At 36.6% G+C, this 13,399-nt stretch overlaps 1 protein-coding gene across 9 annotated transcripts in view; it reads right to left on the bottom strand.

Moving 5' to 3' along the window:
* The window catches only part of PKIB (cAMP-dependent protein kinase inhibitor beta), a 253,987-nt gene that overhangs the window by 50,086 nt on the left and 190,502 nt on the right, over positions 1–13,399 (bottom strand). For 8 of the 9 annotated variants that reach the window (XM_055262899.2, XM_055262885.2, XM_055262917.2 and 5 more), the window contains one exon: positions 2,968–3,034. The exons of the other annotated variant lie outside the window; for it this stretch is intronic. The gene's annotated coding sequence lies outside the window, so the exon portion shown is untranslated. The remainder of the gene's footprint in view (positions 1–2,967; positions 3,035–13,399) is intronic. 9 annotated transcript variants of the gene reach the window in all.

Genomic DNA, 13,399 nt, shown 5'->3' with positions numbered 1-13,399 from the left:
ACAAAAAATTAGCCAGGCATGGTGGCGGGTGCCTGTAGTCCCAGCTACTAGGGAGGCTGAGGCAGGAGAATGGCAAGACCCCAGGAGGCAGAGCTTGCAGTGAGCCAAGATCTCGCCACTGCACTCCAGCCTGAGCGACAGAGCAAGACTCCATTTCAAAAGAAAGAAGAAAGGAAGGAAGGAAGGAAGGAAGGAAGGAAGGAAGGAAGGAAGGAAGGAAGGAAAGCTGGTTTCACAAGTAGCATAGGTTCCTAAAATGGCAGAATTAGAGTTATTCAATTGTGATAGAAATGAAACTAAGCTTGGGGCAAGAATCCAACTGTTAGTCCTGGTCTTCTCCAGGGGCCTTGGAGCAAATCTCTGAGTTTAATTCCCTCCTCTGCAAAATAAGGGATTTGAACTAGATGATCTCCAACAGTCTTTTCTGGTTCAGGAAATCTGAAATTTATGGGCTTGACATATGGATTTACTTAAAGCAGCTACATAGCCAAGGGTGAGAAGACAGTCAATCTCAATGTATGCACTGCAGACAATCCAAACTCATCCTTTTCATTCTTGATCTGCACTAGCAGAAGCACACAAGCCTGACTACATCCCCTCATCCATATATGGTAAGCAGCACAGACTTAACCTTCTCCAACCAAAAGTTAGTGATGCAGTGAGGCTGTAAAGCAGGAATTTTCAAAGTAGTATAATCAATGAGGCAGGTTTTAAAAAAAAAAAAACAAGTTCCAAGGCCTTGCTTCAGCCCTGCTGCTAAATCAGGAGCTCCAAGATAGAGCCCTAGAAATGTGTATTTTTTACAAAGCTCCCCTTCGATTTTGATTTGGGGATCATTTTTAAAGGAAAATTTGTATTTCTCAAAGATTAACTTATGAATTACTTTCATAAGAGTTATCTAAGATACTTGTTAATAGTTGGAAGTGTGGCCAAGAATCTGCATTATAGCAATTCTTCCAGTGACTTTATAAATACCAATATCATCCATAACATAGCATATATATGCTTGCAAATGAAATCTTTACAAGGACAAAACCTCAAGATCTATAAAACAATGTAGTAAAGACAGGAAAGCACGGGTACAGTATAGGTTAATGTCATTGTTAATATTTATATTGTATTTTTCATTTCCTTTAAGCTCAAAGACAATCTTGTGATATGAGAATTGTTACCCTCATTTTACTGACAAACTGAAGTGTTAGGAAGTTCAGGCAACTTACCCAGAATCACAAGATTAATAAATGTATGCAATGAAACTGAAAACTAATGCCACAAAGCTATGAAACAGCCTATATTGCTTCAAAATGTGTAATTAAACATTTAATACACCTTTTCATTAAACAATTGCTGAGGTCTTATCTGATGAAGCAAGATAGAAATGTATCTCAGTTCCCGTTGGTCAGTTTTATTAGCTACTACACAAATGTTAATGTCATATAATAATAATAGTTAACCAAGATAAAGTGACTGTTAACTACTAAGCAGCAATGTTTCAATGATATCCTGGAATCATAAAATGATCTAGGGTAGTCATCATTTTAGTCAACAACCCTAAAACACAAATATTTATAGTTGAGAACCCCAGAATTATGCTGTCCAAGGTCTCATACAGCTAGTGAAGAGCCCACTCAGCTCCAGACTTTAGTTGCATGACTTGACTTTACTAATCTTCTTTACACTTGGGCCATGGGCTGGGTACCAATCCATGGCCTGTTAGGAACTGGGCCACACAGCGGGAGGTGAGCAACAGGTGAGCAAGCAAAGCTTCATCTGTATTTACAGCCACTTCACATCACTCACATTACCACTTGAGCTCTGCCTCCTGTCAGATCAGTGGCAGCATTAGATTCTCATAGGAGCATGAGCCCTATTGTGAACTGTGTATGCTAGGGATCTAGGTTGTATGCTCCTTATGAGAATCTAATGCCTGATGATCTGTCACTGTTTCCCATCACCCCATAGAGGACCATCTAGTTGCAGGAAAACAAGCTCAGGGCTCCCATTGATTCTACATTGTGATGAATTGTATAATTATTTCATTATACATTACAATGTAATAATAATATAAATAAAGTGTGCAATAAATGTAATGTGATTGAATCATCTCAAAACCACCCCTATCCCCTCCAACCCCAAGTCCGTGGAAAAATTGTCTTCCATGAAACCAGTCCCTGGTGCCAAAAATGGTCGGGGACTGCTGCTTTACACCATCAACTCTGTGTTCTTAAATTCAATATGCTGATTATTTGCTTTAGTGCTGTAATAAAACTTCATTAGACATGATTTTTTTTCAGGGAATAAAACATAATTTTTTTTCACTTACAGGTTCTTCTAAATTTATCTAATAAAATATTTGTTTGTGAAAATGTGTGCTTGTCTTGAACTCTGGTAAATTAAAATAGAAAAAGTCTCCTAGATTCCTCATTATTGAGTTGATCAGTTTTGGGTATAGGACAATAATAGGCCTTTCAGAACTATGATGAAACTGCATGGACCTTAGTATTATGAGACCTAGTTTTGATTTTTTAAAAAAATTCACCAAAAGTGGTCATAGAATAGCCATATTAACTTTTAACAGAATACTATTTCTTCCCTTTCCTGTGGACCTCTTTTTCTCTTCCTTCTCATTGATGTGACAAACTCTCTAAAATATGTAGACATACATGTATTTTCACAAAAGGAAAAAAGATAATGAAAAAGACATCATCAAAGAGAAATGTCCAAAGAATAAACCAAATATTTATGAGCTATGGATAGACTTGGTGAAGGTTTTCTAATTGAGGCTTTGGTTTATTTATTTTATTGTTTGAGGAGTGGTAGATTTTTGCATATGTATTACTCTCATTCAAATTTCGCATGCTACTTCAGACTAAATATCCATTTCCTGTCAAGTGTTTTATGGTAGGAACCATTTCTTTCACAAAATCAATATATAATTTCCTAAATAAAGAAGAAAAGGATACTTACAAATCTCTGATTAAAATATGTTGTTATTTCTGAGACAGGTTTAAAAAATTCTGATAAACTTTCTTTCCTGCAAATTAAAAAAAAAAAAACTATGAAGAACCAGAAAAGGTGGCAATTCAGTTAATCAAATTTTAATTACTTTTGGCTTTTTAAAATATTTAGTTAAAACTGGTAAACATCACGACTTGCCTGACTTTCTTGGGAAAAGCCGAACCTCTAATTCAAACATAAAATTTTCTATTAAAAGTCAAAAGGACCTTATTTCAAATAACAGTTATTAGTTCCCAAGATTATCAGCTACAAAATCCAGTGGATGATTGCTGCATGGATGCTGTTAAGGATCATTGTCAGGTTGAGAAATCATCATGTAAAAACAACTGATCATTACAGGAAATATTTGTAGCCACATAAAAATGATTGTAGGACAATATTTGGCATGATACCACCTTTGGAAGTTTGTAGAAACACATCAGACTTTGAGAATATAATTGTAGAGAATCTTCTGCACCCTCCATAAGTATTCTAAGGCATTGTACCAATATTCCCAGTACCCACATAAGGATCATGTCAAAGGAATCGAACCATCTTGCTCTTGGAAATCAAAGTAAACTACCTATATATAATTCCTATTCACAGAATGGGCCTTATATTTCAGGACTTAGTATCTGGCATAAGAAGGGTGAAAAATAATGGTAGTATGAACCATCGGTATGCACATTAGCCACTCATAGCAATAAGGCACTTTGCAAATTCCCTTCACCACACTCTCACTGCCTTAGTTCAGCCTACCATTCACTCTTCCTGGACTGTGGCAACAATGTCCTAGTGATTTTCTTGTATGCATTCTTGCTTCCTGCAAATCCATTCTTTACACAGGTGTCAGGTAGAATTATTTCAAAGTAAATATAGTCATGATCATTCTACAATTAACCCTTATTAGTCTGCCTATCACCACAATATCAAGTCCAAATCCCTTCACATGGTACATGGTGCCCTCCAAGAGCTAGCCCCACTCCACTTTTCCTTCCTTTTCACCCATGCCCAACCTGCGCCAATCCTAAAGCTCCACAGTCACACTCCACCAGTAGAATCCTGTGCTTTATTTCTGTCACCCCTGTGGCTGAGTTTCTTTGCCCTCCATCTCTTCCGCATCCCCTTGCTAGTATATCCTCTTCATCTATTCTGGGTCAACTTGGGCAACCCTTTCCAGAGCCTTCTATGCCTTTCTTAGTCTAGGCAGGTTCCTTCCTATGTGCTCTAAAACACTCTGGTATATATCTGTCTTTGTGCTTATCACAGGCATTACACATTTCGGTTTAGTGCCTGCCTTCCTGCTGCAAACACATTTTTTTAAGCCTTTTGAGGGCATGGACTATGACTCATTTGTCTTGTCCCCAGCACAGTGTTTCACAGATGGTAGGAGGAGTGCAATAAATACCTGTTGAATGTCAAGGTGCATTAGGTGTTTTTCAGACTTGGAGCTGCCTGAATGCATATTTTATCACCTTGGAAGAATTTTAAAATTAAAAGCAGACATCATTTTAACCTTGTTCTCATACTCAGTTTCTCAAATGATCTTTGCTCTTCCTCTCACTCTTTGTCTGGGACTTTTTCCTTCAATGAGTCCTGTATGTCCAGACCAAATAAAAGGAACTGAGAAGAGGACGTGAGAAATAAATGAAGAAATGATGATACAGTAAGTAGCAAAAAGATAAAAATTTGTAAACTTCAAAACTTATATAATGTAATGTAAATACACACCCCTAAAAGACATGATTAAGAAAACAAAATTTTGTAGTTTTAATATTTTCAACCATTTGGACATAGCTCTTGGCAAAGATCTAGTAGAAACTATAAATAGGAATCTAAAGACTGTTAGATAAAAGTAAACATTGCTATTTGCATTTTAAAAATGCATGTTTAAAATATCTCTATAATTTTATAACCTTTCCATGATTAATTTTTTTTATTTTACAGAAATCCACCTATCCCTGTCTATTGCAACACAACCAAAATAAAAAAAAGAGTGAAATAGTTATGTTTTTCCCTCTCTACTTCTTTCCAGTTTATTTTACATACAAATATACCTATGTGGTGGACTTTGAAAATATTTCATCCATATTTTTTATTACTAATGTACATAAAAATTCAGATTTAATGAAGATACACTTAACACAAAAATACTAAAGCTGAAGAGACTGTGAGAGTCTCTACTCATCCTTTAAAGTATCAGTTATCAGATATTTTACTAATGAAAGTGCAGTAATTCTTGGGAAGATTTCAAGAACAGTAGCATGCCCCTAACAAATACAAAAATAATTTTTGTGTGTACATATCTCCTATATATGAATATTTATACTATAAATTATAAGTATTACTATCCTAACAGTCTAATATAACTTATTTGCTACATTAGTATTATATATGTTAAATACATTAACAGACATTAAAAATAAAATATAAATAGATACAACTAGATGTTTTAATATGTTTTTCATGATCTTCAGTATACGATGCAGAATTTGCATGATGTTTCTACCACAAAAGGTCTGATTCTTTCTTCATTCTTTCTCCTGAAACTACAACTAAATCAAGAGAAAACTTGGTGATATACATGGAAGCTAAGACATACCAACAGCCAAAAAGCCAGTGGACTCATCAAGGTGTATTGATACCCTTTATAAAGGGAGCAGATCAAAGTATGGGTGAATCAGCAGAAATTTATCACAGTAGAAACACATGCACATTCAGAATTAGCAGAGATCTTGAATGTCATTTAGTTCAATCATTTTCAAACTATTGTTTTTAGATGAGGAATATTTTCTTTTTAAATGAACCCCTTAGCAGAAGGCCTACATTCAAGATGGATACAAGCAGAACTACTCTGGGTACCTCGGGTTTCAAGGTCTGATGCTCTACTCACTCCCTTCCCTACTCTTCTCCTCCTTCTCAGGGCAAACTATATGTCTACACTGCCACTTTAGAGATGAGGCTACCAGGCTGGAGATGGAACAAGAGCAACCTTTTCAAGAAAGATATAATAACGTAGCTAAAAATATTAATCTTGGTGCTTGCCCATCCTCCTTTTTGATGGACAATCAGTACTTGCTTGCAGGAACTGATTTCTCTGCATGTCCCAAGCTGACCTCAGTTGTACATATAAATACTTAAACCATTAACTAACAGGATTTAAGGTAATTTTTGATACTAGGGTTTGGTAAAACAATAAATACTTATTTTTTCTTCCAAATACAGATTTTCTAACTTGAGTTTTAATTACTCAAGCAGCCAGCCATGTTAACATGCAAACAACATGCATAAAGGAGAAGAATCTATCAGGTCTGAAGCACAAAATTTCAGGGGGTGCCCAAAAGCTCAGAAATCAAGATAAATAACATGTAAATGCCATACATTTTAAAAATAGAAATTTATGCAAAGATCTATGATGAACAAAATATCAAAGTTTTAAGTACAGATTTAATCCTGAACTTGTGTAACTTAGCCTCATGTATCTCACCTGGTTCAGTGACTTCTCTGAAAAATGAATTGTAAATATAAAAATCATGTCAGGTTAGTTACATTATGTAAATTTCTGCCTCAAAACACCAAGGACTGTAGAAGGAGAAGGAAATGTAGTTTGGAGGACAAAGTCCAGTCAAAGGCATGTTCCGATAAAGGCTTTTACACTTCAGTCTGTAAGACTGGGGATCAGGTGAGGTTGCTTGGGAACAAATAAGCATCTGGACAACTGTAACACATGAGATAAGACCTAACCTATGCTTTCATTTGAACTATTTTACAATGTCAGTGAGCTACTAAATCTAGTTATAGCTACTTCAATAAGTTTTTTTTTTTTTTTTTTGAGACAGAGTCTTTCTCTGTCATCAGGCTGGAGTGCAGTGGCGCAATTTTGGCTCACTGCAACCTCCACCTCCTGGGTTCAAGCCATTCTCCTGCCTCAGCCTCCCGAGTAGCTGGGATTGCAGGTGCCCACCACCACACCCAGCTAACTTTTGTGTTTTTAGTAGAGACAGTGTTTCACCATGTTGGCCAGGATGGTCTCGATCTCCTGACCTCGTGATCCGCCCGCCTCGGCCTCCCAAAGTGCTGGGATTACAGGAGTGAGCCACTGTGCCCGGCCCCTTCAATAAGTATTCTTTTAAATTTTTGTTTTCTTTTTAAAAGCAAGGCATGGTTCTAAAATACATAAAAACCTGAAAGTTAAAATGTATCCAGTGAACATCATCTGACTATGTGAAGCAAATTAACCACTTCAACTGTAAGACCTAGTTTTACAAGTCTACTCTTAAGAGGATGCATTTAACCTCTCAAGCATTACAGTGGTGAACACAATCATCACAGAGATGAATCATGGTGACATTAAAAATGATGTGAATTCATGAGGATGTTTTCTGTCCACCAACTCAAACAAACTAGCTTAAGAGAATGAATGACTCTGACACATAGTAAGTACTCAACATACATATACTAAATGAACAAATTAATGAAATAATAAAAGTTGAAAGATGGCTGGCAACAGGTATACTAGGACCAGATTATAAAGAATATTGAAACAGAGACTTCATGCTGTGGGCCATTGAGCAAAGGTTTGATGATGAGGTTTAACAACAACAACAACAACAACAACAAAAACATGTGATTCCTTATAAGAAAGAATGGGTGATGGGTGGATTGGTAGGGAGCAAATAGCAAATCCAGCAAAAGTTTTTAGAAATAGCCTTGGCAATGGGCAATAAGGACCCACCAAAGGGTGAGGACTATAAAACTGGAGGAAGACAAGTGTAGGGAATACTGCTGGCTGGCTGCTATTTGCTCCTCTTCCCCTTTCTATAGCAATAGAAAGTTTAGCTGGGTACGTAGCCACAGATAGTATTACCAAGACTTCCATGCTGCTAGGTCATGCAACTGGATTTCTTCATTAACTATGGCTAGGTGCAGAAGTGATATATTCCACTTCCAGGTTACATACTGAAAGAGAAGGGAATGTGGTCTCTCCTTCCCCTTTTCCCCTTTCTGAAAACTGGACTGCATCTGTTGTTGCAAGTCATGCTTCATGAGGTGGACAAACACAATACCTTGGAGATGACAAAACAACTAGATAGAAGGGGCCTGCATCCCTAACCTGGTTAAGCCACTATACCAGCCCTATAGCACCTGCCTGGATTACACATAAGATAGAACTAAACTTACATTGTGTTTCATCCACTGTTATTTTTGGATTTTGCAATAACTGCCAAGCTGATGTCCGAAACTAATATATATGGACATAAAAAGCATTTACAAAATGGAAAAATCCATGGAATGTGGTGATAGGCTACACTGAATGAGGGAGAATGATGAACTCAAACAATTCCAAGGTTTTATGCCCAGGGAACTAGGACAATAGTGGAACCACCAACAAAATAACAGGTGAGAGGGAGATGGGTGGAGTTCAGATGGTGGAAAATAGCCAAGGTGGGAGCTGAAAGTATGGGCCTGGAACTCAGATAAAAGGAAAAATTTGAAAATAGAAATGTCAGCAATTTTGTATAGTATATACAGATGAAAATGTGAAAATTAATAGAATCTAAGACTAAGATCAGAGAATGCCAAAAGCTGAATGATGGGGTATTCTCACAGAAGGCAGAAGAGAGCAGCAGTAATCAGCAAAGGTTAAAAAAAAAAAGGATGTTATTATCCTACATAGGAAAGGGTTAATGATTAAAATCATGGAATAATAGAATTAACCTTGATTCAAGCTGACAAACAAATTTAAAGGGAATCTAACGTGGGCTAAATATCTTAAATCCATTTAAAGCTGCCAAGAAAAACTAAAGCAATTATTTCTTGAAATAGAAAGGCATTAATTACAGTTCTGAACAAGCCAGATCTCAAGAATTTCTTTAGTTTAAATTTCCAGAATTCCAAGAGAAAAAAAAAAAACACCCAACAGGTACCTATGTCATTCTGTCCTTTTTAAATTCTCACAATAGAGGAAGAAAAGAGGTGACAAGAATGAAGGGAAAATGAGGCATAAGTGCCTTGCTACTCACACATTCTTTCTAGGAGGCTGATTGTTTTTGTTTTGTTTTTTAAATAGGGATGGGGTCTCACTATATTTTCCAGGCTGGTCTCAAACTCTTGGCCTTAAGCAATCCTCCCACCTTGGTCTCCCAAAGTTTTGGGATAACAGGAGTGAGCCAACGCACCCAGCCAGGGGCTGATGTCTGTAAGTAGAAATGGCAAATTGAAACAAATCCTCCTCCTCAATTTTTATTGTTTCATTGGAAGATATAGTGATTTAAATTTCACATTAAGCTTTGAAGTTAATAAAGTTGGCAACATAGAAACCAACTGTTACATATAAGAAGAAAGAGTTTGGGAATCTGTATCACTTGTGAGATGTGCTAATATGCCTGGAAGGTCATCAGCATTCCAGAACATTCAGGCAACATTATACTAGGCCCTCCAACAGTTCTTCTTCCCCACCTGGCCTGGTTGATCCAACCAGGAGGACATTTTTTAGGGAGAAGTCAAACCGAAGATTTCTGTTTTGTATTCCATTGTCCACTTCATATTGACAAAACACACGATTTAACTTTTTCTTTGAAGATTGTTTTCTCTCTAGCTTTAGTCTGCAGAATGTGTAGTATAGCTGCTTAAGGGACATCAGGAAAGATTCCATTTTTCTTTACCAGCACATTTTCATAAAAGTCGATCACACTAATTCACTTTGTATGAGAAATTGATATCCCTCTCTCTTCCTTTGAAGAGAAAGCGGTTAGGAATCTCCTTTTTCTCCTCATATAGTGACTGCATTATCCACAGTCTTTCCAATTGTTTGGAAGACAGTTTTCATTGTTTTTAGTGTTATCCTTGAATCCTATATACAGTATTCTTTTAAATTCTTAATACTGGCACACATTTTGGGATTCTAAACCCTGTCATTTTCTTACTTAATGACCAGACAATACTTTTCACTTCTCCAAGTAGATCAGAGTGTGAAAACCTGCTCTAAAATGACCTTTCCTTTACATATGGTTGCAGAATACCTGAACAAAGGTTGCTGTACACCAAGAAATTAGCTTGAGGGGAAAGAAACCTTTTTTTCTTATTTTGAGTTGGAGTAAGAGAAGAGTGTGTATATGTTAAGTGGCAGCAGGGTAGAGGGTGGGGGTTGCATTTCATGACACAGCATTCGACACGCAAAATTGCCATTGCTTCACTCCTAACTGTCTGTATATCTTTTCAGGTGTGGCCTGTGTGGTTCTAGAATTCTTGGCATTGAAATATAACCTGAAAGCCACTCAGATCAACCTGGAGAGAGCTTCTCTTTACTTTTTTACCATGTGCCACATAAAAACCACAGCACCGAAACAGCAGATTCACATTTTTTTTTGTAAACTATTCAGTGCTTCTTAATGTTTGCTTGCAAAGCCTCAATAAAAGAAGTAACTTTTAATTTTTTTCCGTAACTATTAAACTTCTTAGCTTATATTACCTTCTTACCTCTATTATAATCCTCAAACACCAACAAAAAAGTTCATAAGCTTTACGTTATCTTTCATATCACTTACAACTTTTATTTTTATTTTTATTTTTTTTGCGACAGAGTCTTGCTTTGTCCCCCAGGCTGGAGGGCAGTGGCATCATCTCGGCTCACTGCAAGCTCTGCCTCCCAAGTTCACACCATCCTCCTGCCTCAGCCTCCCGAGTAGCTGGGACTACAGGCCCCCGCCACCAAGCCCGGCTAATTTTTCTATTTTTGGTAGAGACGGGGTTTCACCGTGTTAGGCAGGATGGTCTCGATCTCCTCGGCCTCCCAAAGTGCTGGGATTACAGGCGTGAGCCACCGCACCTGGCCGACTTACAACATTTTAATAGGTATATCTGAGGTTAAAGAGGAAATTGTTAGGCATCACAGTTAATTTTGATGTTAATTATAAAATAAATTGAAAAAAGTTAAGTCTAACCCCAGTATTGTTACATACATAGACACATATTTCCATCCGGCATCTATAAACATTTGTGCTCACAGAAGAAAGCCAGTGAAAACTATGTTAAATATAAAAAGGAACCTACCAACTCACTGGGAGGAAAGGGAGCAAACAATTGTGGAGTGTCCATGACTTTCCAGATGCTTTAAACATTCTCTCACTGAATCCTTTCAAAAGCCATCAGAAAAAAAACATTAGTACCATTGGATGCCTAGGGAAGCGTGAGGTTATAACTGAACCAGTGCCAAGCAAGGTCAAGTCATGAATCCAGGTGTGCCTGCCATACTGACTTAATACTAGTAGCAGTGGTTGACTAAGTCGATTCACAGGAGCAACAAAAAGAAATATACTTTTCAGACTTTGTCTGAAAGTAAAGTTGATGAATTCTACTTTAGAGGTCACTTTTGATATATCCCATATTTTTTCAAAATGGTTTCTATAAGATACCCTCTTAGCATTATAGATTAATACCAGATGTTCAATCCCCACCTTGATAAGATCAGTAACCTGCTCAAAGGAGTCTGTTCTGTTTCAAAAAGCACACACAAATGCACCCATGAGGGCAGCTCAAGACTACTAAGAGATGTGTTGTCATATTGCGTATCCACCAGAAAGTGACTTGATAGACTCCTAGAGACGCAGAGAGGAAAGGTGGAAGAGAAGTACAAAAAAAACAAACAAACAAACAAAAAAAAACTAGCACATATCCCCAGTTTTAAAAAACGTTTTTGAAGTAGATATTATATTTTTGTGCCCTTTTGAGTCAGTCAAGATACTGCTATTAAACGGGCATGATTTTGGTTAGCTAAATGACCCCTTACAAAGCAATAAGCCCTTTGAACTTTAGTTTCTTCTTCTGCATAGGTAACCTGTTGGAAATTTAAGGGCTTTTGCAAGGTTAACCTGCTTGAATCTGGCTGAGAGGCAGTGTCGATGGTAAGCGCACTGGGCAAAGGAAGTCAGATGGTCATAAAGGTTTGGTCATGGGAGGCTAAGGTTGGAAAAGACTAACATTAAAGACAGTATAATGCTACGCACATGAGCTTTGGAGACAGACTGGCTCTAGAACATAATAGCTATATGACTTGGGCAAACTCGGCTCACATTTCCTTATTTGTACTGTGGAAATAAAACTTCCACCTCACAGGATGTTGTGAAGATTAAATGAGACAATGTCTGAAAAGTACTTAGTGTAATTCCTAACACATAGTAAGTGCTTAATAAACAGAAGTTGCTATTACGACTATTCTTTGAACCGAAGGAAAAACTGTGCTTTAGAATGTTAAATGACTAGCACAAGGTCACAGGCCATTCCTTTACTGAGGTGTCAGGTTAGGGGGTGGAGGATAAACTCAGCTTCATCAAAAACCAAATTACCTCTAAATAACCAATTATATGCAAAGGACCAGAAAATATCTATGAAAATTTCAAATGCATTTTCAGTTTTTTTCATTAAAAACTGACTTTACAACCAACTTTCTTTTTTCCTTTCCCTGACGTCTGTTTCCTTTCAAAACTAACACTGTGTGAATTCCTGTGTGATTTTGATCTCATTATTTTTTGAGCTGAAGGTCTCTCTCCCGAGTCTACTTTGTCCTAACATTGTCATTGCTATTTCATTCTCATATATCCTAGAAAAAGCACATACAGCAGATAAATGCATTAGAAGGATCTTATTCAGAGGAATATTTCTTTGCTAACTATTTAACATGCTGCAGATTTAGATTTTTTATCTAAAGAAGATGCAGATTGTTAGTTTTGAATTTTAGACTAAGAAAACAATTTGAAATAAAATTTTGCAATAAATCCATTTTAAAGGGCCCTTCGAAGAGTGACTCTTAAGCATTATCTGCAAGAACAATCTCTCAAAATAAACTGGCCAAATTAAGGTTTCATATTTTGCTCAACAATAGACAAAGGTTGAAAGGTGCACTTCTGGTTTTCCTACTTATCTTTACTAAGCAATGCAGCCTAACCTTATTTCTTTTTGTCATTGCTGTCATTTTGAAACTTTTTTTAACCGAGGTATATGAGTCAACAAGAACAAAAACAAGCTTAATTTTTCTAATTCATGATCTTTCTAGAACTGGAGAAGCATTTATAGAAGTTCACTGTATTAGGCTGTACAGACTATGTACTTCATGGCTGCCATTCACTCTAGTCCAAGGAAGACTAATAGCTAAATGTAAACACTGTTGATGTCACTAAAGTCCAAATTTGAATTTAAAAATGTATTAATATTCTTTTTACAAAGGTTTATTTTTCCCTAAAGGAGTGTTTACTAGGCATACTAAATTCTAAACATTACAATTATATATTACATATTTGCCTTTAGAAGATGAATTGTTTAGATATGCTTCACTTTAAGGCATTACATTAAATTAAATTTAAAGGCAAGAAGGCAATAAACAAAACAAAAATAAACAACAACAAAA

The sequence above is a fragment of the Symphalangus syndactylus genome, chromosome 2 (genome assembly GCF_028878055.3).
Source record: "Symphalangus syndactylus isolate Jambi chromosome 2, NHGRI_mSymSyn1-v2.1_pri, whole genome shotgun sequence".
Lineage (NCBI taxonomy): Eukaryota > Metazoa > Chordata > Mammalia > Primates > Hylobatidae > Symphalangus > Symphalangus syndactylus.
Note: the sequence above shows the minus strand (reverse complement) of the source record. Positions and strands in the feature narration are given on the sequence as shown.